Source organism: Accipiter gentilis, chromosome Z (genome assembly GCF_929443795.1).
Source record: "Accipiter gentilis chromosome Z, bAccGen1.1, whole genome shotgun sequence".
In the NCBI taxonomy this organism is placed as follows: Eukaryota; Metazoa; Chordata; class Aves; order Accipitriformes; family Accipitridae; genus Astur; species Astur gentilis.
Window position 1 is genome coordinate 10,593,891 of NC_064919.1, and position 24,912 is coordinate 10,618,802.

General features: G+C 60.0%; 1 long non-coding RNA gene across 1 annotated transcript; it reads right to left on the minus strand.

The window, feature by feature from the left end:
* Positions 1-18,954: 18,954 nt before the first annotated feature.
* LOC126036424 (uncharacterized) lies at positions 18,955-19,601 on the minus strand. The gene is made up of 3 exons (XR_007505148.1): positions 19,549-19,601; positions 19,143-19,237; positions 18,955-19,039 (listed from the first exon to the last, which is right to left on the minus strand). It is a non-coding gene; the product is annotated as an uncharacterized LOC126036424 (long non-coding RNA).
* Between the last annotated feature and the right edge of the window lie 5,311 nt (positions 19,602-24,912).

A 24,912-nucleotide genomic window follows, 5' to 3' on the forward strand; every position in this document is an offset into this window, starting at 1 on the left:
CATCCAGAAAGGCAGGGCGCACTGGAGTGCAGGGGCCAGCACACTGGGCAGCCTCACAGAGCAGCCTGTCCTGCCATTGCTCAGGGCAAGACACACACTATGGGAGGGAAGAGCACCAGCAGCACGCAAGGAGATGGGAATCTCACCCTTCCAGGTCCCGCAGGAGCTGGACCCTGTACTGTCCAAAAGAACCCCCAGATTCCAAGCAAACGCTCAGCTTGGTGGCGTCTGCAGACTCGCTGAGGGTGCACTCAGTCCCACTAGCTATGTCAGTAAGGAAGATGCCCAGTACTAGTCGTCCCAGAATAGACCCTTCAGCAACACGGGTCTCGCTTAGTTGCACATGCTGCTGCTCGAGCTCTTTTACCCTGCCAGATCAGGGCTTTCTTCTTCATGCTGTAGGTTACCTCGCCCAAAAGGGGCTTTTTCACTTCCAAAAGTTTCTCTCTTTCCTAAAGGAATAAACTCTCTACCAAGAAGGCCACTGGACAGTTCCTGAGTGTGAGCCAAGGCCTCAACTAAGGAGTGTCTTCAAGGAGGCACATTTCTCCATCCATGCGAGTGTAGCTCTTCAGGGAGCACCGAGCCCACCGGTTCCTTTGGCCAGTGTGACTCTGCTCCCAGAGAGTGCTGTGACCAGCCACGGAGCTCTGCTTATCCCTTACAAAGCGGTGTTGGGACGCACAGAAGCCGTGCTCTGCAGCCCCCGTGCCCCGCGCCCTGGCAAGGACGCCGCTCTTCCAGTCGCGTGGCCTGTCGCCACTGGCTGGCAGGACCAGTCCCCCCGGCCCCTTTGCCCAAAACCCCCTCCGACCTGTCCCCTTGGGCGCAGAGAAGGGCAATGCAGGGAGCAGCACGGTCACTCCGGCTGGGCACAGGCGCCAGCAGCCTGTATTTGGCACGTTCCCCTTTGCAAAGGCCCTCCTCCTCGCCCCTGCCACCCACCGCTGACGGCTCTGCCGCTGACACGGGTGGCCGCCGTGAGGACCACGGCCCCTGCCGTTGGACTCTGCGGGGCTGCTCGCCGCTACTGGGCTCCTCCCTTTTCTCCTCCCTTTCTCCCTTTTCGCCTCCTTTTCGGGCTTTTTCAGAACCTCTTCCGTTTCTGTGGCTGCAGCAGGATTTCCTGTGGGAGCAGGATTTCCCATGCCGACATGGCCCTGGGGCTCTGGGGGCTCTTGGCCGATGGAGGGGCGTGGGGGCCCAGGAAACGCACTGGGAGAAGGGGCAGAAAGCAGCACCCAGAGACCCCGACTGCCAGGGAAACAGGCATTTATTTCCTTTTCTGTGAAGACACCATCGCTGGGGCCCTGCTAGTGCCGCCGGCGAGGCGGCCTCTTGCAGGGCCGGGGAGAGTCCTGGGGGCCAGGGGCCCTCCTCTTTGCGGGGCGCCGGCGCCCCCCGGGCGAGCGGTCCCTGCCCCGGCCGGGAGCGGAGGGGCTGCGGCTGCAGCCCTGGGCAGAGGGACCTGCCGCCGCCTCCTGCCCCGGCTCCTCCTGGGGCTGCTCCTGCTCTGCCCCTGACGGGCTGCCGGAGGAGCTCGGGTGAGGGGTGGGAGTCCCCTCCTGGGAGCCGGTGGAGCTGGAGCTGGCGGAGCTGGAGCTGGCCGCAGGGCTGTTGTCCTCCTCCCCGGCACCATGGGAGCGCAGCAGCCTCCGGGCCTCCTCGCTGCACTGACGCACAACGGTGTTGATGGTGCCGTGGACCAGAGATGCTGTATATTCCCCAAGGACAGGCCGCAGCATCCGGACCATGACCTCCGCATCCGGACCGTAGATGCATAGAGCGTGCAGGATGCTGCTCTCTGCACTCTTTGCCTCCCACCACCACGGCCCAAAGATTGCCTCCAGCTCCTGGCGCAGCCAGGGCAGCACGGGATCGAGGAGGTGCTGCTGCCTTTGGAAAAGTTCTGCCCAGACCTCAGGCAGGAGGCCACCCACGGCCTCTGGCCCCGCAGCCCCCTGCTCAGCTGGGGACGGTATCCCCTGCGGAGACGATGGAGGGGACGCCGCAGGGTGCTGGGGGCTGTTTTCGGGCAGGGGGCCGGGAGCGCTGCCTGCCTGGCTGCTGGCATCTGGCCGCTCTTCGGTGTCTGCGACGACACACTGCAGATAGTCGTCTTCTGCCAGCACAGAAAACCTGACATGCTCTACTGGTCTTCTGCAGAGTGGGCACTCTGGTTTCACCTCTGTCCAACGCAGGATGCAGCCCAGGCAGAACTGGTGGCGACAGGGCATGGCGTAAGAGACGTCGTCTCGAGCATCATGGCAGATGGGGCAGCTCCACTCCGTCTCCGTGGCCATGTTCGCGCTCCGCGGCAGGTTGGGGAGAGCTGAGGATGAGGAGCTGCTCCCCCTCGCTGGCGCCGGCACTGCCAAAGGGTGTCGCGCGCTGCAAAAGGGAGAGAGGCCACGGTCGCTCGCTGTCCCGGGCAGAGGAGCGGAGCAAGGAACGCCCAGGCCCCTCGAGAAGGACACCCTCCCGGCTCCACGAGCCCCATCGCCCGCCCCACGGCCACCCCGGGGGGACGCTTCCCCGCACAGCTCACCTCCGCTGCTGCAAGCTTGCCCCGCGGTGCCCGGCCGCCTGAACCTGGCAGGGCCGGGGAAACACAGGGGGTGGCTCCGGGACGGGCAGCGAGAGCTGCCGGCGGCAGCCCCCAAAGCACCACCCGGCACCAGGAGAAGCCTCGCTCGACCCTCCGGACCTCGCAGGCACGCTCGGCAGGAGTCCAGGCACGAGCCAGACTGGCCCAGGCTCTGCCGGCGCCCGAAGCTAAGCAGCGAGGCACGCGAGGTCACAGTCCACCGCCCGCTGACGTCAACAGTCCACCGCCAGGTGATGCCACCCTCCACCACACGGTGATGTCACAATGGACCGTCCACCCTCTCAAAGACAGTTTTGGAATAAAGTACAGGAAGAATTGCATGGCTTTGAGGACCAGGGGAATAGAAAATGGACTGAGTAGACCAACCTGTAGAACAATTCATAGAAAGGTTTCTGCTCCAAGTTGAGGAATCTAAACTTAGAAACGGCAGCAGAGGACAGAACAAAGTGATCCATTACGAAACGTCTCCGAGACATCAATGTAATGCCTACTGTGAAAAAACTGTTAGTATCTTAGGAAAAAAAAACAGCAATTAACAAGCCGGACCTTGAGAGTCAAAATAGTTTGATACCCTATTCAGAGTTTCTTTTCAGAAATCCAAGGATTTTTCCACATGAATTGGTTTTCCTTTTGTAACGGCACTTCATCACGTCAAAAAAACAGAAAGAAGAAAAAGAAAAACCTAAATAATATACCAACTGGAATGCCAAAGTATGAGGCATTTAAATAGTTTCTCCTTCACTCGTTACAAAAACACAAGGACTGGTTTGATGAACAAAATCCTTTGGTGTGTGAAGTAGTTAGGAAGCGTCTCTTTGTCTCACGCGGAGGGCAATAGTTTACTATTTCATACAGCCTCCCTCAAAACACGTCGTTAGCTGTCACATGTGACAAAATTTGTCTGAAGCTGCCTTTCAGCAGCAGCACTGTTAAATGCAAGATCAGTTTTCTACGTAAACGGCATACGACTACACGACGGCTACGTCAGCAACCCTTTCTTTCCAAGCTGCGTAGTTGTGTCCCAACTAACTAAAATGAAGCGTGGCAATTCTGCTAGGTGTTTCTTGGGAAGTAAATTACCAAGATTCATCAAGTCCGTGGAAAATTTCAGGTTTGGGTTTAAGGCCCCAGTCCTTTCCATCTTGCATTTGTTCAGTGAACGGAAACAAGGCCTTCTCTTGTGAGGAAGCCATGAGGAAACAGGTCATATTGCCCAGTCAGTCAATCAGCCAATAGAGACCCAATAACCTCTATTAGGATTCCCTATAGGTTTCATTTGTTAGATGAAAAAAATAGAAGCCGTTTCGAAACACTAAAGCATTTGATACTACAAATTTCACAAAAGCAGGGGTGGGATTAATATTTTGTCTGCAATACAAAGTGATGCCTTAACTCTTCATCCTAAAAGCAGCCAGTAAGGATAAAGACGGTGGAGTTGAAACCGAGATGTAAGTGATCTTAAAACGTGTTTCCTATGTTGTTTTTTTAACTCAGAAACAAAAGAATATACTTAAATTTCTCAATTTCCCTGTTGTTCACTGAAGGTACTGTGCTTGGAGAGAGCTCCACAACGTACACGTTGCAACGGACTAGAGCAGAACAGAACAGAACAGAGTAGAATAGAGTAGAACAGAACAGAGCGGAACTATTCCAGTTGGAATGGGACCTAGAACAATCATCTAGTCCAACTGCCTGACCACTTCAGGGCTGACCAGGTTAAAGCATGTTATGAGGGGCATTGCCCAAATGCCTCTTCAACAGTGACAGGCAGGAAGCATCGACCACCTCTCTAGGAAGGCTGTTCCAGTGTTTGACCCCCCTCTCTAGTAAAGAAAGGCCTCCATCACGGGTGTGAGTGCAGAATACATGCAGATAATCACAGAATCGCTTTGTATTTGCAAAATAAGCTTCCTTTCCAAACGTTTCAAGGGGGCGGGGGCAGAGGCGGAGGGGGGGAAGTGTGTTAAGAATCAGCACTTCCACACTGAAGAGAGACTCCAGCAAGCAAAAATTCCGTCTTGTCTAAACTTTAACTTTGGACAGGTTCATCCTTAGTCTGACGTCTGGGAAACAATGCAATTCGGTCCAGGTTTACATCTGCGACACAGACATATACGCAAAGTAAAACCGAGATTCATCTGCATAGAAATAGAAGTTTTGAATGTATAACGAACAACGTAGCTGGAGACAGTCCATCCGTATTGAGCAAAAGAGTATTTTGATTACGGCCTTTGGAGACAAAGGCAGCCTTGACAGTGAAATCACCCGAGAGTAAAGCTGATGCCCTGAAAAAATAGCTTCAGAGTACATCAGTGCAATACCACGACTGTCGTGGTACTCCAGCAAGCTGCACAGCCGATGGGGTTTTCTTTGGCCAGCGTGGACCTGGCGCTCTGCTTATCCCTTACAAAGCGGTGTTGGGATGCACGGAAGCCGTGCTCTGCAGCCCCCGTGCCCCGCGCCCTGGCAAGGACGCCGCTCTTCCAGTCGCGTGGCCTGTCGCCACTAGCTGGCAGGACCAGTCCCACCTGCCCCCCTGCCCAAAACCCCCTCCGACCAGGGGGCTGCAGGGCCCCTCCCGTCCCCTTGGACGCAGAGAAAGGCAGCGCGGAGAGCAGCATGGTCACTCCGGCTGGGCACAGGCGCCAACAGCCTTTTATTTGGCACGTTCCCCTTTGCCGAGGCCCTGCCACCCGCCGCTGACGGCTCTCCCGCTGACACGGGTGGCCGTCGTGAGGGCCAAGGCCCCTGCCGCTGGACTCTGCGGGGCCGCTCTCAGCTTCGTGGCGTGGCTGGCAGTCCCTGGGCCTTCCCACGGCGCTCCAACAGCCTCGTCTTCTCCCCCTTGCTAAAGGACACAGAAGAAAGGGCCTCAGCTCTGTGGCCGGGCAGAAGGGCCCGCAACGCCCCAAAGCCTGGCTCAGGCCAGCGGTTCTGGGAGGTGCTGCCGAGGCCAGCCCGCGGCTCTGTGTGGCGTCTCGTGGGCCCTCGTGCCCCAACCCATCTGCGGCGAGGAGAGCGCAGATCGGCCGGGGCTGAAGCCGGCAGGGCCGAGAGCCGGGACCGAGCGGGCATCGCAGCTGAGGGCCGGGTGCCCGGGAGTCACCGCGCGGGGAGGACGAGCACAGGCTGCCTGCTTTGGGAAGGCAGAGCCCAGCCAGCTGAGCCAGCCTTCCGTCTTCAGCCCGGACGCCTCCAGTGGTGGGAGCCGCCCGAGGCTTTCCCTGGCCTCTGCAGGAGCCGGCACACACTTACACTGCCCACGCTCTCTCCGGGAGGTGCAGCTCTGCCGGCCCCTCTGACGCTCCCTGTCCTGCGGCGCTTTGGCATCTCTCCTTCTTCTGCAGCCCCTCCTTCAGCTTCTCGGCATAGGCCTTTCTCAGGAGGTGGGGAGGGCGGTAGGGATCCTCAAAGACGTAGCGGCAGGGGCTCTGCAAAGGCAGAAGACACTCTCCTAAAGCCCCGCCACCACTTGCTGGGGCTGCTCCCAAGGCTTCAGCCCAGGCGCGTGACTTGCGCAGTCTTCTGGGCGGTGGTGCTGAGCCCTCGTGGAGAGGTATGGGCACACAACAGACCGCCCGTGCCACAGCCGACTGCACGCGTCGGCCTGGGGCCGTAGGGACAGCTCCTCTTGCAGGGCAACGTGCAGGGCAGCGGGCAGACAGAAGGCCCCTGCCTGGCCAGCTGGCCACAGCACTGCTGCCGTGCCCGTGCCAGGAGACCTTCCCTGCTCCCCTCCTGGGGAGCGGGAAGGGGAAATGCCCTTTTCCTGGGGGCTGGGAAGTGCATGCCATACCTGGCCTCGCTCCGTGTTCCGCCCCGCTCTGCTGGCATGGTATTGGCGCCACACGTCCGCTTCCACCTCTTGGCGCTTGGATGCCATCAGCAGCCGGAGCCGTTTTTCTGCCCTCTCGGTGCGGAGCGAGCCCGTTCCCTGGAGGGCAGGCACACACCACACAGGCGGCGTTAGTCTCCTCGGGCTTGGGCAGGGCGGGAGGGCTGGGACGGTGGGCAGCTCTTGCCGCCTCTTCTGCCCTGGCCCAGAGCCCGAGACGTGACGCAGGGCTGGCAAATCCCTAGGGCATACCGTTCCCGACGGCTGCGGAACGCACGCAGGGAGATGCAACCGCGGCTGAGCTGGAGGTCTGGGCTGCTTCAGCTCCTCCTGGGACTTCTCCCGGATTACTGGCAGGACTCTGAAGAGGCACGGCAGGCTGAGCTTGTGGAAGCCCAGTCTGAGCCGCTTGCTCTGGGATGGGCTTGCAGCCTGCCGCCCGGCTCCGGCACTGCCAGGCGGTTTGGCAGGAGGACGGCGTGTCCGGCAGGACAATGCCTCCCGGGCCTTTTGGCATTGGCGCAGGCAGCCCCCCGGCCGAGGGAAACACCTCCCTCGCACTACGACGAGGGCACGGTGTGGCCCCGCGCCACCAGCCACACCGCTCCTCCGCGAGGCTCACCTGGCCTGGCCGGCTTCCTTGGCTTTCGCCCGCTCGGCTTCCTTGGCTTTCGCCTGCTCGCCTTCCTTCGCCCGCTGCCTGGCTAGAGAAACCCTCCGCTGAGCCAGGAACACCGGGTCCAGCACGCTCACTGCAAGTGGGAGGCAAGAGGACAGCACAACAGCGTCTTTGGGACCCTGCGGGCCCGACAGGACCGCCCACAGCCCCCGGCCAGCACTCGGCTGGGACATTACCTCTGCGGGCACCCCCGCCCCACGGCGCCGGCTCTCTCCTGGGCTTCAGAGAAATCGCAGGGGCCGACGGTTGGTGGGGGGTCTCAACTGCAAGCCTGGAAAACAGGAAGGCACCAGCTGGGCAAAAGGGCACCACGCTCCCTTGGGGGCTGGCGCACATCAGCTGCTGGCAGGCACCTGTGGGAGCCACTGCCAAGTCCCTGGAGGACGCGGCTCTCTGTGGCACCGGAGAGAAGCACTCTGCCGGTGCTTCCCTTGCCTTCCCAGCAGAAAGCTGGTGATTGCCGCACGCGCCCTCCTTGCTGCCCCCGCAGACCCTCCCGCCTCTCACTCTCTCAGGGCACATCGAGAGCGGACTGGCCGCTTTGTCTGCACTCTCCAAGCCGGGGAGGAGCGAGCATCTCACCTTGGCAGCGTGATGACCTCATCTCGACTGAGCCGGCTAAAATCGTTTTTGCCCGCGAAGGCCACGGTACGCAGCATCTTGGAGTCCTGCAAGGGGACAGGGACATATCAGCAGACGCCCAGGACACATGCTGGTTGCTCACAAAGGTGGCCAGCCCTCTCGCCGCTCAGAGACACAAAGGCTGCCTCTCAGGAAGCCTCGCACCACCTTCTCCCTTCATGTCATCAGCCCCTCCCTCAAAGGCGATGAGGCGCTACTGAGACTTGGCCTAGCTCATCGGGAGCGTGTCTAGGCCGCGTGGGGAGGCAGGGGACGGCAGCCAACAGAAAGCGGCTGGAGAGAGCCTTGACAGCATTGCCACAGAGCCCCGAGGAGAAGCCCCGCAGAAATGACAAGCTCACCCCGAGAAGAGCTGCCGGCATGTTGCCCGTGCCATCCAGCTCCAGCAGGCAGTCATCCAAGAAGGTCATGCTGACCACTTTTCTTCGCACGGCAAGGATGCCAATGCCCTTGAAGGAGAACTCCACCTCCTTGTTGTCTCGCAGGGCCCCAGCGAAGAAGAGCAGGGTCTCGTGTATGCACTGCTCCACGATTTCCCGGCGGAAGTGGATCTCGGCGGCGATCTCCTCAAAGTCCAGCAGAACGAACGGCGTCTCGTCTAGGAAACAAGCGCAAAGCAACCAAGTCGCTCCCACTGCAGTTCGGCCGACTCTGAGACTAGGTGCCATCGGCGCCCAGCCCTCGGGCAACGCTCTGCTGGAGAGCGCTCCCCCTTCACCTTCGGCCACGTCTGTAGGGTGGACCTGGGGCATAGCAGAAAGCAAAGAGAAGCTCTGCCTCCTGCTGCGAGCAACCAGCTGGGGCGGAGGGTGAGCTGGGGACATGAGGCTGGCTCCCCGGGGAGGGGCAGGCTGCTGGGTTGCCGTACGCGTGCCCGCGCTCAGAGCTCTCCAGGTCGGAAGAGACTTTGCTCGGCCATGTCACAGAGGTGTCGGCAGCAAGCCAAACGCAAGGGCTGTGCAGGGGAAGCACCCGTCCTCTTACCAGGAATTTTGGTCTTTGCACACTTGAGCTGGTAAAACTTCTTCAGAAACCTGCACGGCCGGAACACGGGTCTCTCAACGGGCAAAGCCTTGTCCTCTCCCACCGTGGCACGCGCTGGGACAAGTGCAAATGTCCCAACGCCAATGTCCACCGCCTGAAAACGCAAGCAAGGAGGGGGAGCGTTGGCAGGGTTGAGCAGAGGCGGCAAGGCTGCCAGACGACTCACGCGGCCGGCCCTGGGGATGGTACGTCGTGCCCTGCTCCGGAGGCCCGGAGGGGCAGGATGGGCCACAGCCAGGAGGCAAGGCTCACCCTCTTCTGCAAGAGCTGTCTCCGGATGTACCTAGATGCGCCAGCCCAGACTTTGCAGATTTCTGGAAAGCAAAGGAAAGGACGCCATGCTCTGAGTCAGCAACGGACAACCATCCAGCACTCCCCCACCCCTGGAGGCGACAATGGAGTGTGCTCAAGCCGCCCCTCGCAAACACTCGCAGCGCCGGGGCTGCCCAGCTGCGTTCTTGACCACCCCCGGCCTCCAAGCAGCCCGCCCTGTGCCCCGCAGAGGCCTGGGGGCAAAAGTAGTGTTTTGGGGAAGGGGATCCCGCCCGCTGACATGGGCAGCGGCTAGAGGCCTGGGCTACCAAAGCCACCCTTGAGCCCCAAGGCACCATCAGGCAGGCCTCTCCTTGCAGCCGCCGGTCCCCTCCAGAAGACCCCCGCTACAGCCCCAGCCCCAGCCCCAGCCCCAGGGTTTCCACAGCTCATCTCCACTTCATCTTGGCTCCCACAGCGCTCCTGCAAGGGGGCCTCACCGCTGGTGGTGAGCTCCTTGAGGGTCGGCAGATCCTCGGGCCCCAAGGGCTTGAAGAGCAGGTACTTAATCATCTTTGCCCCCCTGCACTGCGGCAGCTGGGCAAGAGGCGTTTGTCCTGCTACAAAACCCTTCTGCTCCTCTCCTCCTCCTCTTCCTCTCCTTCCTCCTCGGCACTTCCCCAAGCGGCGTCTCCAACACTCTCCCACGGCCTCCCCTCGCCTCCTCCTGGCAGCAGGGCAGCTCCTGCGGAGCACAGCACCGGCAAGAGCAGCCCTGGCGCTGCCCAGGCCTCGCTGGGGAGTGTGGACACAGGCACCGTGGGGAGTGGGAGCTGCCGCTCTGATGCGGGTGTTCCACTGTGACACCGTGCCGTGTCACACTGGGCTGTGGGGACCCGCCGCAGCAGCCACCTCCGTGTCACGCGGAGGTGGACCCACCCACCTTTGGCCCCAGCGTGGGCAGGGCAGCCCCACTGGGCACCTCAGGCTGCTGCGCTGACACTCCCGCCTGCGTATCTCAACTCGGCCCCCCTCGGCTGGCCACGCAGAAACTCTCGGAAGCCGGGAAGGAACGGGCGTCAATGCCGAAGGGGCTTTGTGCCCTCAGAACAGGGCTGGAGAGTGCTGTGGAAGGCGCCAAAGCTGAGCTACGGGAGCACGCGGGCCGCCCCTGAATGAGACCTAAACAGCATCTGGCACTCCCCGGATAAGGTTCTGAGGCTATGGTAGCACAGGAGTGGATGTAAATTACGGAGGCTGTTGTTATATTCTGGAGGGCTTTGAGGGCGTGGTTTAGCTGCTTAAAAGGAGTCGTTCATGGTAAAGCAGAACTCCTAGCTTTCTTTCTCAATGCTCTCGCTTAACTTTGACCTATTCTCTGATCGGAGACGTAAGACGATTCGGAAGGCCCCAGAGCCAGTCTGAGCCGGGAAAAGGAGACGAGGTAACAACTAGCCTAAAAACCAGGGAAGAGAAAGAACCTGCCTGGAGACGAGGAGAAGGGATTCTGCTTTGGGGAACGTAGGGTCGAGCCTGAGGGAAGAAGCAGACCCCGAGGGTGAGCGTGTATGCGCGAGGAGTCGAAAGGGGCACCCGTCGGCGCGCTGGAGGGGCCCGCTGCAAAGGGACTCCGGTCCTAGCCGGTAAAGTCTCGGGTGGTGCGCGTGCGACTCCTTGATTGCTGTGTGAACGCTGGGGCGGCAGCTTCTCCCTTAACAAGAGGTCCACCCCAGGCCCCAAGGGCAAGCCACCCGAAGCTGTGGTTCACAAGACAACACGCAGCCCCTCTTATCCCCCAGGGGCCACTGGGATGGACCTCTCTCGCCACGCCAGGATCCGCAAAGGAGGACCGCAACAGCACATGGCGCATGGCCTGCTGCAAAGACACGATGTGCCCGGCAAACGCATCCTCTCGCGCACGCTCGCCGTCCTGGAAGGCTTCGCTAAACGCTCCGCCCCACCCCCAGGGGCCCCACTGTCCCGTGGGGACCCTGAGCACAGCTCCAGGAGCAAGAGATACGCTAACAGCAGTGCCAGGAGAAATCCCCGTGGGCAGAGGGAAAGAGGAGACTGTTACCCAAGTGCCGCGGTTTAACCCCAGCCAGCAACTAAGCACTACGCAGCCGCTCGCTCACTCCCCCCCGCCCCCCCCCCCAGTGGGATGGAGGAGAAAATATGGAAGAGAAGTAAAACTCGTGGGTTGAGATAAGAACGGTTTAATAGAACAGAAAAGAAGAAACTACTAATGATAATAATAACACTAATAAAATGACAACAGTAATGCTAAAAGGATTGGAATGTACAAATGATGTGCAGTGCAATTGCTCACCACCCGCCGATCGACACCCAGTTAGCCCCCAAGCGGCGGTTCCCCCCGCCCCCACTCCCCCCAGTTTATATACTAGTTGTGACGTCACATGGTATGGAATACAACGTATGGAATACGTTGGCCCGTTTGGGTCAGCTGCCCTGGCTGTGTCCTGTGCCAACTTCTTGTGCACCTCCAGCTTTCTCACTGACTGGGCTTGAGAAGCTGAAAAATCCTTGACTTTAGACTAAGCACTACTGAGCAACAACTGAAAACATCAGTGTTACCAACATTCTTTGCATACTGAACTCGAAACATAGCACTGTACCAGCTACTAGGAAGACAGTTAACTCTATCCCAGCTGAAACCAGGACACTGAGCAAGGAGCAAAGGTCCCATCAGCCCAAGCCCCAACTCCAGAGCGACAAGGAGGCCCCGAGGGCCTGAAGCCTCCGCCAGAAAGGCTAGCAATGAGCCATCCAGAAAGGCAGGGCGCACTGGAGTGCAGGGGCCAGCACACTGGGCAGCCTCACAGAGCAGCCTGTCCTGCCATTGCTCAGGGCAAGACACACACTATGGGAGGGAAGAGCACCAGCAGCACGCAAGGAGATGGGAATCTCACCCTTCCAGGTCCCGCAGGAGCTGGACCCTGTACTGTCCAAAAGAACCCCCAGATTCCAAGCAAACGCTCAGCTTGGTGGCGTCTGCAGACTCGCTGAGGGTGCACTCAGTCCCACTAGCTATGTCAGTAAGGAAGATGCCCAGTACTAGTCGTCCCAGAATAGACCCTTCAGCAACACGGGTCTCGCTTAGTTGCACATGCTGCTGCTCGAGCTCTTTTACCCTGCCAGATCAGGGCTTTCTTCTTCATGCTGTAGGTTACCTCGCCCAAAAGGGGCTTTTTCACTTCCAAAAGTTTCTCTCTTTCCTAAAGGAATAAACTCTCTACCAAGAAGGCCACTGGACAGTTCCTGAGTGTGAGCCAAGGCCTCAACTAAGGAGTGTCTTCAAGGAGGCACATTTCTCCATCCATGCGAGTGTAGCTCTTCAGGGAGCACCGAGCCCACCGGTTCCTTTGGCCAGTGTGACTCTGCTCCCAGAGAGTGCTGTGACCAGCCACGGAGCTCTGCTTATCCCTTACAAAGCGGTGTTGGGACGCACAGAAGCCGTGCTCTGCAGCCCCCGTGCCCCGCGCCCTGGCAAGGACGCCGCTCTTCCAGTCGCGTGGCCTGTCGCCACTGGCTGGCAGGACCAGTCCCCCCGGCCCCTTTGCCCAAAACCCCCTCCGACCTGTCCCCTTGGGCGCAGAGAAGGGCAATGCAGGGAGCAGCACGGTCACTCCGGCTGGGCACAGGCGCCAGCAGCCTGTATTTGGCACGTTCCCCTTTGCAAAGGCCCTCCTCCTCGCCCCTGCCACCCACCGCTGACGGCTCTGCCGCTGACACGGGTGGCCGCCGTGAGGACCACGGCCCCTGCCGTTGGACTCTGCGGGGCTGCTCGCCGCTACTGGGCTCCTCCCTTTTCTCCTCCCTTTCTCCCTTTTCGCCTCCTTTTCGGGCTTTTTCAGAACCTCTTCCGTTTCTGTGGCTGCAGCAGGATTTCCTGTGGGAGCAGGATTTCCCATGCCGACATGGCCCTGGGGCTCTGGGGGCTCTTGGCCGATGGAGGGGCGTGGGGGCCCAGGAAACGCACTGGGAGAAGGGGCAGAAAGCAGCACCCAGAGACCCCGACTGCCAGGGAAACAGGCATTTATTTCCTTTTCTGTGAAGACACCATCGCTGGGGCCCTGCTAGTGCCGCCGGCGAGGCGGCCTCTTGCAGGGCCGGGGAGAGTCCTGGGGGCCAGGGGCCCTCCTCTTTGCGGGGCGCCGGCGCCCCCCGGGCGAGCGGTCCCTGCCCCGGCCGGGAGCGGAGGGGCTGCGGCTGCAGCCCTGGGCAGAGGGACCTGCCGCCGCCTCCTGCCCCGGCTCCTCCTGGGGCTGCTCCTGCTCTGCCCCTGACGGGCTGCCGGAGGAGCTCGGGTGAGGGGTGGGAGTCCCCTCCTGGGAGCCGGTGGAGCTGGAGCTGGCGGAGCTGGAGCTGGCCGCAGGGCTGTTGTCCTCCTCCCCGGCACCATGGGAGCGCAGCAGCCTCCGGGCCTCCTCGCTGCACTGACGCACAACGGTGTTGATGGTGCCGTGGACCAGAGATGCTGTATATTCCCCAAGGACAGGCCGCAGCATCCGGACCATGACCTCCGCATCCGGACCGTAGATGCATAGAGCGTGCAGGATGCTGCTCTCTGCACTCTTTGCCTCCCACCACCACGGCCCAAAGATTGCCTCCAGCTCCTGGCGCAGCCAGGGCAGCACGGGATCGAGGAGGTGCTGCTGCCTTTGGAAAAGTTCTGCCCAGACCTCAGGCAGGAGGCCACCCACGGCCTCTGGCCCCGCAGCCCCCTGCTCAGCTGGGGACGGTATCCCCTGCGGAGACGATGGAGGGGACGCCGCAGGGTGCTGGGGGCTGTTTTCGGGCAGGGGGCCGGGAGCGCTGCCTGCCTGGCTGCTGGCATCTGGCCGCTCTTCGGTGTCTGCGACGACACACTGCAGATAGTCGTCTTCTGCCAGCACAGAAAACCTGACATGCTCTACTGGTCTTCTGCAGAGTGGGCACTCTGGTTTCACCTCTGTCCAACGCAGGATGCAGCCCAGGCAGAACTGGTGGCGACAGGGCATGGCGTAAGAGACGTCGTCTCGAGCATCCTGGCAGATGGGGCAGCTCCACTCCGTCTCCGTGGCCATGTTCGCGCTCCGCGGCAGGTTGGGGAGAGCTGAGGATGAGGAGCTGCTCCCCCTCGCTGGCGCCGGCACTGCCAAAGGGTGTCGCGCGCTGCAAAAGGGAGAGAGGCCACGGTCGCTCGCTGTCCCGGGCAGAGGAGCGGAGCAAGGAACGCCCAGGCCCCTCGAGAAGGACACCCTCCCGGCTCCACGAGCCCCATCGCCCGCCCCACGGCCACCCCGGGGGGACGCTTCCCCGCACAGCTCACCTCCGCTGCTGCAAGCTTGCCCCGCGGTGCCCGGCCGCCTGAACCTGGCAGGGCCGGGGAAACACAGGGGGTGGCTCCGGGACGGGCAGCGAGAGCTGCCGGCGGCAGCCCCCAAAGCACCACCCGGCACCAGGAGAAGCCTCGCTCGACCCTCCGGACCTCGCAGGCACGCTCGGCAGGAGTCCAGGCACGAGCCAGACTGGCCCAGGCTCTGCCGGCGCCCGAAGCTAAGCAGCGAGGCACGCGAGGTCACAGTCCACCGCCCGCTGACGTCAACAGTCCACCGCCAGGTGATGCCACCCTCCACCACACGGTGATGTCACAATGGACCGTCCACCCTCTCAAAGACAGTTTTGGAATAAAGTACAGGAAGAATTGCATGGCTTTGAGGACCAGGGGAATAGAAAATGGACTGAGTAGACCAACCTGTAGAACAATTCATAGAAAGGTTTCTGCTCCAAGTTGAGGAATCTAAACTTAGAAACGGCAGCAGAGGACAGAACAAAGTGATCCATTACGAAACGTCTCCGAGACATCAATGTAATGCCTACTGTGAAAAAACTGTTAGTATCTTAGGAAAAAAAAACAGCAATTAACAAGCCGGACCTTGAGAGTCAAAATAGTTTGATACCCTATTCAGAGTTTCTTTTCAGAAATCCAAGGATTTTTCCACATGAATTGGTTTTCCTTTTGTAACGGCACTTCATCACGTCAAAAAAACAGAAAGAAGAAAAAGAAAAACCTAAATAATATACCAACTGGAATGCCAAAGTATGAGGCATTTAAATAGTTTCTCCTTCACTCGTTACAAAAACACAAGGACTGGTTTGATGAACAAAATCCTTTGGTGTGTGAAGTAGTTAGGAAGCGTCTCTTTGTCTCACACGGAGGGCAATAGTTTACTATTTCATACAGCCTCCCTCAAAACACGTCGTTAGCTGTCACATGTGACAAAATTTGTCTGAAGCTGCCTTTCAGCAGCAACACTGTTAAATGCAAGATCAGTTTTCTACGTAAACGGCATACGACTACACGACGGCTACGTCAGCAACCCTTTCTTTCCAAGCTGCGTAGTTGTGTCCCAACTAACTATAATGAAGCGTGGCAATTCTGCTAGGTGTTTCTTGGGAAGTAACTTACCAAGATTCATCAAGTCCGTGGAAAATTTCAGGTTTGGGTTTAAGGCCCCAGTCCTTTCCATCTTGCATTTGTTCAGTGAACGGAAACAAGGCCTTCTCTTGTGAGGAAGCCATGAGGAAACAGGTCATATTGCCCAGTCAGTCAATCAGCCAATAGAGACCCAATAACCTCTATTAGGATTCCCTATAGGTTTCATTTGTTAGATGAAAAAAATAGAAGCCGTTTCGAAACACTAAAGCATTTGATACTACAAATTTCACAAAAGCAGGGGTGGGATTAATATTTTGTCTGCAATACAAAGTGATGCCTTAACTCTTCATCCTAAAAGCAGCCAGTAAGGATAAAGACGGTGGAGTTGAAACCGAGATGTAAGTGATCTTAAAACGTGTTTCCTATGTTGTTTTTTTAACTCAGAAACAAAAGAATATACTTAAATTTCTCAATTTCCCTGTTGTTCACTGAAGGTACTGTGCTTGGAGAGAGCTCCACAACGTACACGTTGCAACGGACTAGAGCAGAACAGAACAGAACAGAGTAGAATAGAGTAGAACAGAACAGAGCGGAACTATTCCAGTTGGAATGGGACCTAGAACAATCATCTAGTCCAACTGCCTGACCACTTCAGGGCTGACCAGGTTAAAGCATGTTATGAGGGGCATTGCCCAAATGCCTCTTCAACAGTGACAGGCAGGAAGCATCGACCACCTCTCTAGGAAGGCTGTTCCAGTGTTTGACCCCCCTCTCTAGTAAAGAAAGGCCTCCATCACGGGTGTGAGTGCAGAATACATGCAGATAATCACAGAATCGCTTTGTATTTGCAAAATAAGCTTCCTTTCCAAACGTTTCAAGGGGGCGGGGGCAGAGGCGGAGGGGGGGAAGTGTGTTAAGAATCAGCACTTCCACACTGAAGAGAGACTCCAGCAAGCAAAAATTCCGTCTTGTCTAAACTTTAACTTTGGACAGGTTCATCCTTAGTCTGACGTCTGGGAAACAATGCAATTCGGTCCAGGTTTACATCTGCGACACAGACATATACGCAAAGTAAAACCGAGATTCATCTGCATAGAAATAGAAGTTTTGAATGTATAACGAACAACGTAGCTGGAGACAGTCCATCCGTATTGAGCAAAAGAGTATTTTGATTACGGCCTTTGGAGACAAAGGCAGCCTTGACAGTGAAATCACCCGAGAGTAAAGCTGATGCCCTGAAAAAATAGCTTCAGAGTACATCAGTGCAATACCACGACTGTCGTGGTACTCCAGCAAGCTGCACAGCCGATGGGGTTTTCTTTGGCCAGCGTGGACCTGGCGCTCTGCTTATCCCTTACAAAGCGGTGTTGGGATGCACGGAAGCCGTGCTCTGCAGCCCCCGTGCCCCGCGCCCTGGCAAGGACGCCGCTCTTCCAGTCGCGTGGCCTGTCGCCACTAGCTGGCAGGACCAGTCCCACCCGCCCCCCTGCCCAAAACCCCCTCCGACCAGGGGGCTGCAGGGCCCCTCCCGTCCCCTTGGACGCAGAGAAAGGCAGCGCGGAGAGCAGCATGGTCACTCCGGCTGGGCACAGGCGCCAACAGCCTTTTATTTGGCACGTTCCCCTTTGCCGAGGCCCTGCCACCCGCCGCTGACGGCTCTCCCGCTGACACGGGTGGCCGTCGTGAGGGCCAAGGCCCCTGCCGCTGGACTCTGCGGGGCCGCTCTCAGCTTCGTGGCGTGGCTGGCAGTCCCTGGGCCTTCCCACGGCGCTCCAACAGCCTCGTCTTCTCCCCCTTGCTAAAGGACACAGAAGAAAGGGCCTCAGCTCTGTGGCCGGGCAGAAGGGCCCGCAACGCCCCAAAGCCTGGCTCAGGCCAGCGGTTCTGGGAGGTGCTGCCGAGGCCAGCCCGCGGCTCTGTGTGGCGTCTCGTGGGCCCTCGTGCCCCAACCCATCTGCGGCGAGGAGAGCGCAGATCGGCCGGGGCTGAAGCCGGCAGGGCCGAGAGCCGGGACCGAGCGGGCATCGCAGCTGAGGGCCGGGTGCCCGGGAGTCACCGCGCGGGGAGGACGAGCACAGGCTGCCTGCTTTGGGAAGGCAGAGCCCAGCCAGCTGAGCCAGCCTTCCGTCTTCAGCCCGGACGCCTCCAGTGGTGGGAGCCGCCCGAGGCTTTCCCTGGCCTCTGCAGGAGCCGGCACACACTTACACTGCCCACGCTCTCTCCGGGAGGTGCAGCTCTGCCGGCCCCTCTGACGCTCCCTGTCCTGCGGCGCTTTGGCATCTCTCCTTCTTCTGCAGCCCCTCCTTCAGCTTCTCGGCATAGGCCTTTCTCAGGAGGTGGGGAGGGCGGTAGGGATCCTCAAAGACGTAGCGGCAGGGGCTCTGCAAAGGCAGAAGACACTCTCCTAAAGCCCCGCCACCACTTGCTGGGGCTGCTCCCAAGGCTTCAGCCCAGGCGCGTGACTTGCGCAGTCTTCTGGGCGGTGGTGCTGAGCCCTCGTGGAGAGGTATGGGCACACAACAGACCGCCCGTGCCACAGCCGACTGCACGCGTCGGCCTGGGGCCGTAGGGACAGCTCCTCTTGCAGGGCAACGTGCAGGGCAGCGGGCAGACAGAAGGCCCCTGCCTGGCCAGCTGGCCACAGCACTGCTGCCGTGCCCGTGCCAGGAGACCTTCCCTGCTCCCCTCCTGGGGAGCGGGAAGGGGAAATGCCCTTTTCCTGGGGGCTGGGAAGTGCATGCCATACCTGGCCTCGCTCCGTGTTCCGCCCCGCTCTGCTGGCATGGTATTGGCGCCACACGTCCGCTTCCACCTCTTGGCGCTTGGATGCCATCAGCAGCCGGAGCCGTTTTTCTGCCCTCTCGGTGCGGAGCGAGCCCGTTCCCTGGAGGGCAGGCACACACCACACAGGCGGCGTTAGTCTCCTCGGGCTTGGGCAGGGCGGGAGGGCTGGGACGGTGGGCAGCTCTTGCCGCCTCTTCTGCCCTGGCCCAGAGCCCGAGACGTGACGCAGGGCTGGCAAATCCCTAGGGCATACCGTTCCCGACGGCTGCGGAACGCACGCAGGGAGATGCAACCGCGGCTGAGCTGGAGGTCTGGGCTGCTTCAGCTCCTCCTGGGACTTCTCCCGGATTACTGGCAGGACTCTGAAGAGGCACGGCAGGCTGAGCTTGTGGAAGCCCAGTCTGAGCCGCTTGCTCTGGGATGGGCTTGCAGCCTGCCGCCCGGCTCCGGCACTGCCAGGCGGTTTGGCAGGAGGACGGCGTGTCCGGCAGGACAATGCCTCCCGGGCCTTTTGGCATTGGCGCAGGCAGCCCCCCGGCCGAGGGAAACACCTCCCTCGCACTACGACGAGGGCACGGTGTGGCCCCGCGCCACCAGCCACACCGCTCCTCCGCGAGGCTCACCTGGCCTGGCCGGCTTCCTTGGCTTTCGCCCGCTCGGCTTCCTTGGCTTTCGCCTGCTCGCCTTCCTTCGCCCGCTGCCTGGCTAGAGAAACCCTCCGCTGAGCCAGGAACACCGGGTCCAGCACGCTCACTGCAAGTGGGAGGCAAGAGGACAGCACAACAGCGTCTTTGGGACCCTGCGGGCCCGACAGGAGCGCCCACAGCCCCCGGCCAGCACTCGGCTGGGACATTACCTCTGCGGGCACCCCCGCCCCACGGCGCCGGCTCTCTCCTGGGCTTCAGAGAAATCGCAGGGGCCGACGGTTGGTGGGGGGTCTCAACTGCAAGCCTGGAAAACAGGAAGGCACCAGCTGGGCAAAAGGGCACCACGCTCCCTTGGGGGCTGGCGCACATCAGCTGCTGGCAGGCACCTGTGGGAGCCACTGCCAAGTCCCTGGAGGACGCGGCTCTCTGTGGCACCGGAGAGAAGCACTCTGCCGGTGCTTCCCTTGCCTTCCCAGCAGAAAGCTGGTGATTGCCGCACGCGCCCTCCTTGCTGCCCCCGCAGACCCTCCCGCCTCTCACTCTCTCAGGGCACATCGAGAGCGGACTGGCCGCTTTGTCTGCACTCTCCAAGCCGGGGAGGAGCGAGCATCTCACCTTGGCAGCGTGATGACCTCATCTCGACTGAGCCGGCTAAAATCGTTTTTGCCCGCGAAGGCCACGGTACGCAGCATCTTGGAGTCCTGCAAGGGGACAGGGACATATCAGCAGACGCCCAGGACACGTGCTGGTTGCTCACAAAGGTGGCCAGCCCTCTCGCCGCTCAGAGACACAAAGGCTGCCTCTCAGGAAGCCTCGCACCACCTTCTCCCTTCATGTCATCAGCCCCTCCCTCAAAGGCGATGAGGCGCTACTGAGACTTGGCCTAGCTCATCGGGAGCGTGTCTAGGCCGCGTGGGGAGGCAGGGGACGGCAGCCAACAGAAAGCGGCTGGAGAGAGCCTTGACAGCATTGCCACAGAGCCCCGAGGAGAAGCCCCGCAGAAATGACAAGCTCACCCCGAGAAGAGCTGCCGGCATGTTGCCCGTGCCATCCAGCTCCAGCAGGCAGTCATCCAAGAAGGTCATGCTGACCACTTTTCTTCGCACGGCAAGGATGCCAATGCCCTTGAAGGAGAACTCCACCTCCTTGTTGTCTCGCAGGGCCCCAGCGAAGAAGAGCAGGGTCTCGTGTATGCACTGCTCCACGATTTCCCGGCGGAAGTGGATCTCGGCGGCGATCTCCTCAAAGTCCAGCGGAACGAACGGCGTCTCGTCTAGGAAACAAGCGCAAAGCAACCAAGTCGCTCCCACTGCAGTTCGGCCGACTCTGAGACTAGGTGCCATCGGCGCCCAGCCCTCGGGCAACGCTCTGCTGGAGAGCGCTCCCCCTTCACCTTCGGCCACGTCTGTAGGGTGGACCTGGGGCATAGCAGAAAGCAAAGAGAAGCTCTGCCTCCTGCTGCGAGCAACCAGCTGGGGCGGAGGGTGAGCTGGGGACATGAGGCTGGCTCCCCGGGGAGGGGCAGGCTGCTGGGTTGCCGTACGCGTGCCCGCGCTCAGAGCTCTCCAGGTCGGAAGAGACTTTGCTCGGCCATGTCACAGAGGTGTCGGCAGCAAGCCAAACGCAAGGGCTGTGCAGGGGAAGCACCCGTCCTCTTACCAGGAATTTTGGTCTTTGCACACTTGAGCTGGTAAAACTTCTTCAGAAACCTGCACGGCCGGAACACGGGTCTCTCAACGGGCAAAGCCTTGTCCTCTCCCACCGTGGCACGCGCTGGGACAAGTGCAAATGTCCCAACGCCAATGTCCACCGCCTGAAAACGCAAGCAAGGAGGGGGAGCGTTGGCAGGGTTGAGCAGAGGCGGCAAGGCTGCCAGACGACTCACGCGGCCGGCCCTGGGGATGGTACGTCGTGCCCTGCTCCGGAGGCCCGGAGGGGCAGGATGGGCCACGGCCAGGAGGCAAGGCTCACCCTCTTCTGCAAGAGCTGTCTCCGGATGTACCTAGATGCGCCAGCCCAGACTTTGCAGATTTCTGGAAAGCAAAGGAAAGGACGCCATGCTCTGAGTCAGCAACGGACAACCATCCAGCACTCCCCCACCCCTGGAGGCGACAATGGAGTGTGCTCAAGCCGCCCCTCGCAAACACTCGCAGCGCCGGGGCTGCCCAGCTGCGTTCTTGACCACCCCCGGCCTCCAAGCAGCCCGCCCTGTGCCCCGCAGAGGCCTGGGGGCAAAAGTAGTGTTTTGGGGAAGGGGATCCCGCCCGCTGACATGGGCAGCGGCTAGAGGCCTGGGCTACCAAAGCCACCCTTGAGCCCCAAGGCACCATCAGGCAGGCCTCTCCTTGCAGCCGCCGGTCCCCTCCAGAAGACCCCCGCTACAGCCCCAGCCCCAGCCCCAGCCCCAGGGTTTCCACAGCTCATCTCCACTTCATCTTGGCTCCCACAGCGCTCCTGCAAGGGGGCCTCACCGCTGGTGGTGAGCTCCTTGAGGGTCGGCAGATCCTCGGGCCCCAAGGGCTTGAAGAGCAGGTACTTAATCATCTTTGCCCCCCTGCACTGCGGCAGCTGGGCAAGAGGCGTTTGTCCTGCTACAAAACCCTTCTGCTCCTCTCCTCCTCCTCTTCCTCTCCTTCCTCCTCGGCACTTCCCCAAGCGGCGTCTCCAACACTCTCCCACGGCCTCCCCTCGCCTCCTCCTGGCAGCAGGGCAGCTCCTGCGGAGCACAGCACCGGCAAGAGCAGCCCTGGCGCTGCCCAGGCCTCGCTGGGGAGTGTGGACACAGGCACCGTGGGGAGTGGGAGCTGCCGCTCTGATGCGGGTGTTCCACTGTGACACCGTGCCGTGTCACACTGGGCTGTGGGGACCCGCCGCAGCAGCCACCTCCGTGTCACGCGGAGGTGGACCCACCCACCTTTGGCCCCAGCGTGGGCAGGGCAGCCCCACTGGGCACCTCAGGCTGCTGCGCTGACACTCCCGCCTGCGTATCTCAACTCGGCCCCCCTCGGCTGGCCACGCAGAAACTCTCGGAAGCCGGGAAGGAACGGGCGTCAATGCCGAAGGGGCTCTGTGCCCTCAGAACAGGGCTGGAGAGTGCTGTGGAAGGCGCCAAAGCTGAGCTACGGGAGCACGCGGGCCGCCCCTGAATGAGACCTAAACAGCATCTGGCACTCCCCGGATAAGGTTCTGAGGCTATGGTAGCACAGGAGTGGATGTAAATTACGGAGGCTGTTGTTATATTCTGGAGGGCTTTGAGGGCGTGGTTTAGCTGCTTAAAAGGAGTCGTTCATGGTAAAGCAGAACTCCTAGCTTTCTTTCTCAATGCTCTCGCTTAACTTTGACCTATTCTCTGATCGGAGACGTAAGACGATTCGGAAGGCCCCAGAGCCAGTCTGAGCCGGGAAAAGGAGACGAGGTAACAACTAGCCTAAAAACCAGGGAAGAGAAAGAACCTGCCTGGAGACGAGGAGAAGGGATTCTGCTTTGGGGAACGTAGGGTCGAGCCTGAGGGAAGAAGCAGACCCCGAGGGTGAGCGTGTATGCGCGAGGAGTCGAAAGGGGCACCCGTCGGCGCGCTGGAGGGGCCCGCTGCAAAGGGACTCCGGTCCTAGCCGGTAAAGTCTCGGGTGGTGCGCGTGCGACTCCTTGATTGCTGTGTGAACGCTGGGGCGGCAGCTTCTCCCTTAACAAGAGGTCCACCCCAGGCCCCAAGGGCAAGCCACCCGAAGCTGTGGTTCACAAGACAACACGCAGCCCCTCTTATCCCCCAGGGGCCACTGGGATGGACCTCTCTCGCCACGCCAGGATCCGCAAAGGAGGACCGCAACAGCACATGGCGCATGGCCTGCTGCAAAGACACGATGTGCCCGGCAAACGCATCCTCTCGCGCACGCTCGCCGTCCTGGAAGGCTTCGCTAAACGCTCCGCCCCACCCCCAGGGGCCCCACTGTCCCGTGGGGACCCTGAGCACAGCTCCAGGAGCAAGAGATACGCTAACAGCAGTGCCAGGAGAAATCCCCGTGGGCAGAGGGAAAGAGGAGACTGTTACCCAAGTGCCGCGGTTTAACCCCAGCCAGCAACTAAGCACTACGCAGCCGCTCGCTCACTCCCCCCCGCCCCCCCCCCCAGTGGGATGGAGGAGAAAATATGGAAGAGAAGTAAAACTCGTGGGTTGAGATAAGAACGGTTTAATAGAACAGAAAAGAAGAAACTACTAATGATAATAATAACACTAATAAAATGACAACAGTAATGCTAAAAGGATTGGAATGTACAAATGATGTGCAGTGCAATTGCTCACCACCCGCCGATCGACACCCAGTTAGCCCCCAAGCGGCGGTTCCCCCCGCCCCCACTCCCCCCAGTTTATATACTAGTTGTGACGTCACATGGTATGGAATACAACGTATGGAATACGTTGGCCCGTTTGGGTCAGCTGCCCTGGCTGTGTCCTGTGCCAACTTCTTGTGCACCTCCAGCTTTCTCACTGACTGGGCTTGAGAAGCTGAAAAATCCTTGACTTTAGACTAAGCACTACTGAGCAACAACTGAAAACATCAGTGTTACCAACATTCTTTGCATACTGAACTCGAAACATAGCACTGTACCAGCTACTAGGAAGACAGTTAACTCTATCCCAGCTGAAACCAGGACACTGAGCAAGGAGCAAAGGTCCCATCAGCCCAAGCCCCAACTCCAGAGCGACAAGGAGGCCCCGAGGGCCTGAAGCCTCCGCCAGAAAGGCTAGCAATGAGCCATCCAGAAAGGCAGGGCGCACTGGAGTGCAGGGGCCAGCACACTGGGCAGCCTCACAGAGCAGCCTGTCCTGCCATTGCTCAGGGCAAGACACACACTATGGGAGGGAAGAGCACCAGCAGCACGCAAGGAGATGGGAATCTCACCCTTCCAGGTCCCGCAGGAGCTGGACCCTGTACTGTCCAAAAGAACCCCCAGATTCCAAGCAAACGCTCAGCTTGGTGGCGTCTGCAGACTCGCTGAGGGTGCACTCAGTCCCACTAGCTATGTCAGTAAGGAAGATGCCCAGTACTAGTCGTCCCAGAATAGACCCTTCAGCAACACGGGTCTCGCTTAGTTGCACATGCTGCTGCTCGAGCTCTTTTACCCTGCCAGATCAGGGCTTTCTTCTTCATGCTGTAGGTTACCTCGCCCAAAAGGGGCTTTTTCACTTCCAAAAGTTTCTCTCTTTCCTAAAGGAATAAACTCTCTACCAAGAAGGCCACTGGACAGTTCCTGAGTGTGAGCCAAGGCCTCAACTAAGGAGTGTCTTCAAGGAGGCACATTTCTCCATCCATGCGAGTGTAGCTCTTCAGGGAGCACCGAGCCCACCGGTTCCTTTGGCCAGTGTGACTCTGCTCCCAGAGAGTGCTGTGACCAGCCACGGAGCTCTGCTTATCCCTTACAAAGCGGTGTTGGGACGCACAGAAGCCGTGCTCTGCAGCCCCCGTGCCCCGCGCCCTGGCAAGGACGCCGCTCTTCCAGTCGCGTGGCCTGTCGCCACTGGCTGGCAGGACCAGTCCCCCCGGCCCCTTTGCCCAAAACCCCCTCCGACCTGTCCCCTTGGGCGCAGAGAAGGGCAATGCAGGGAGCAGCACGGTCACTCCGGCTGGGCACAGGCGCCAGCAGCCTGTATTTGGCACGTTCCCCTTTGCAAAGGCCCTCCTCCTCGCCCCTGCCACCCACCGCTGACGGCTCTGCCGCTGACACGGGTGGCCGCCGTGAGGACCACGGCCCCTGCCGTTGGACTCTGCGGGGCTGCTCGCCGCTACTGGGCTCCTCCCTTTTCTCCTCCCTTTCTCCCTTTTCGCCTCCTTTTCGGGCTTTTTCAGAACCTCTTCCGTTTCTGTGGCTGCAGCAGGATTTCCTGTGGGAGCAGGATTTCCCATGCCGACATGGCCCTGGGGCTCTGGGGGCTCTTGGCCGATGGAGGGGCGTGGGGGCCCAGGAAACGCACTGGGAGAA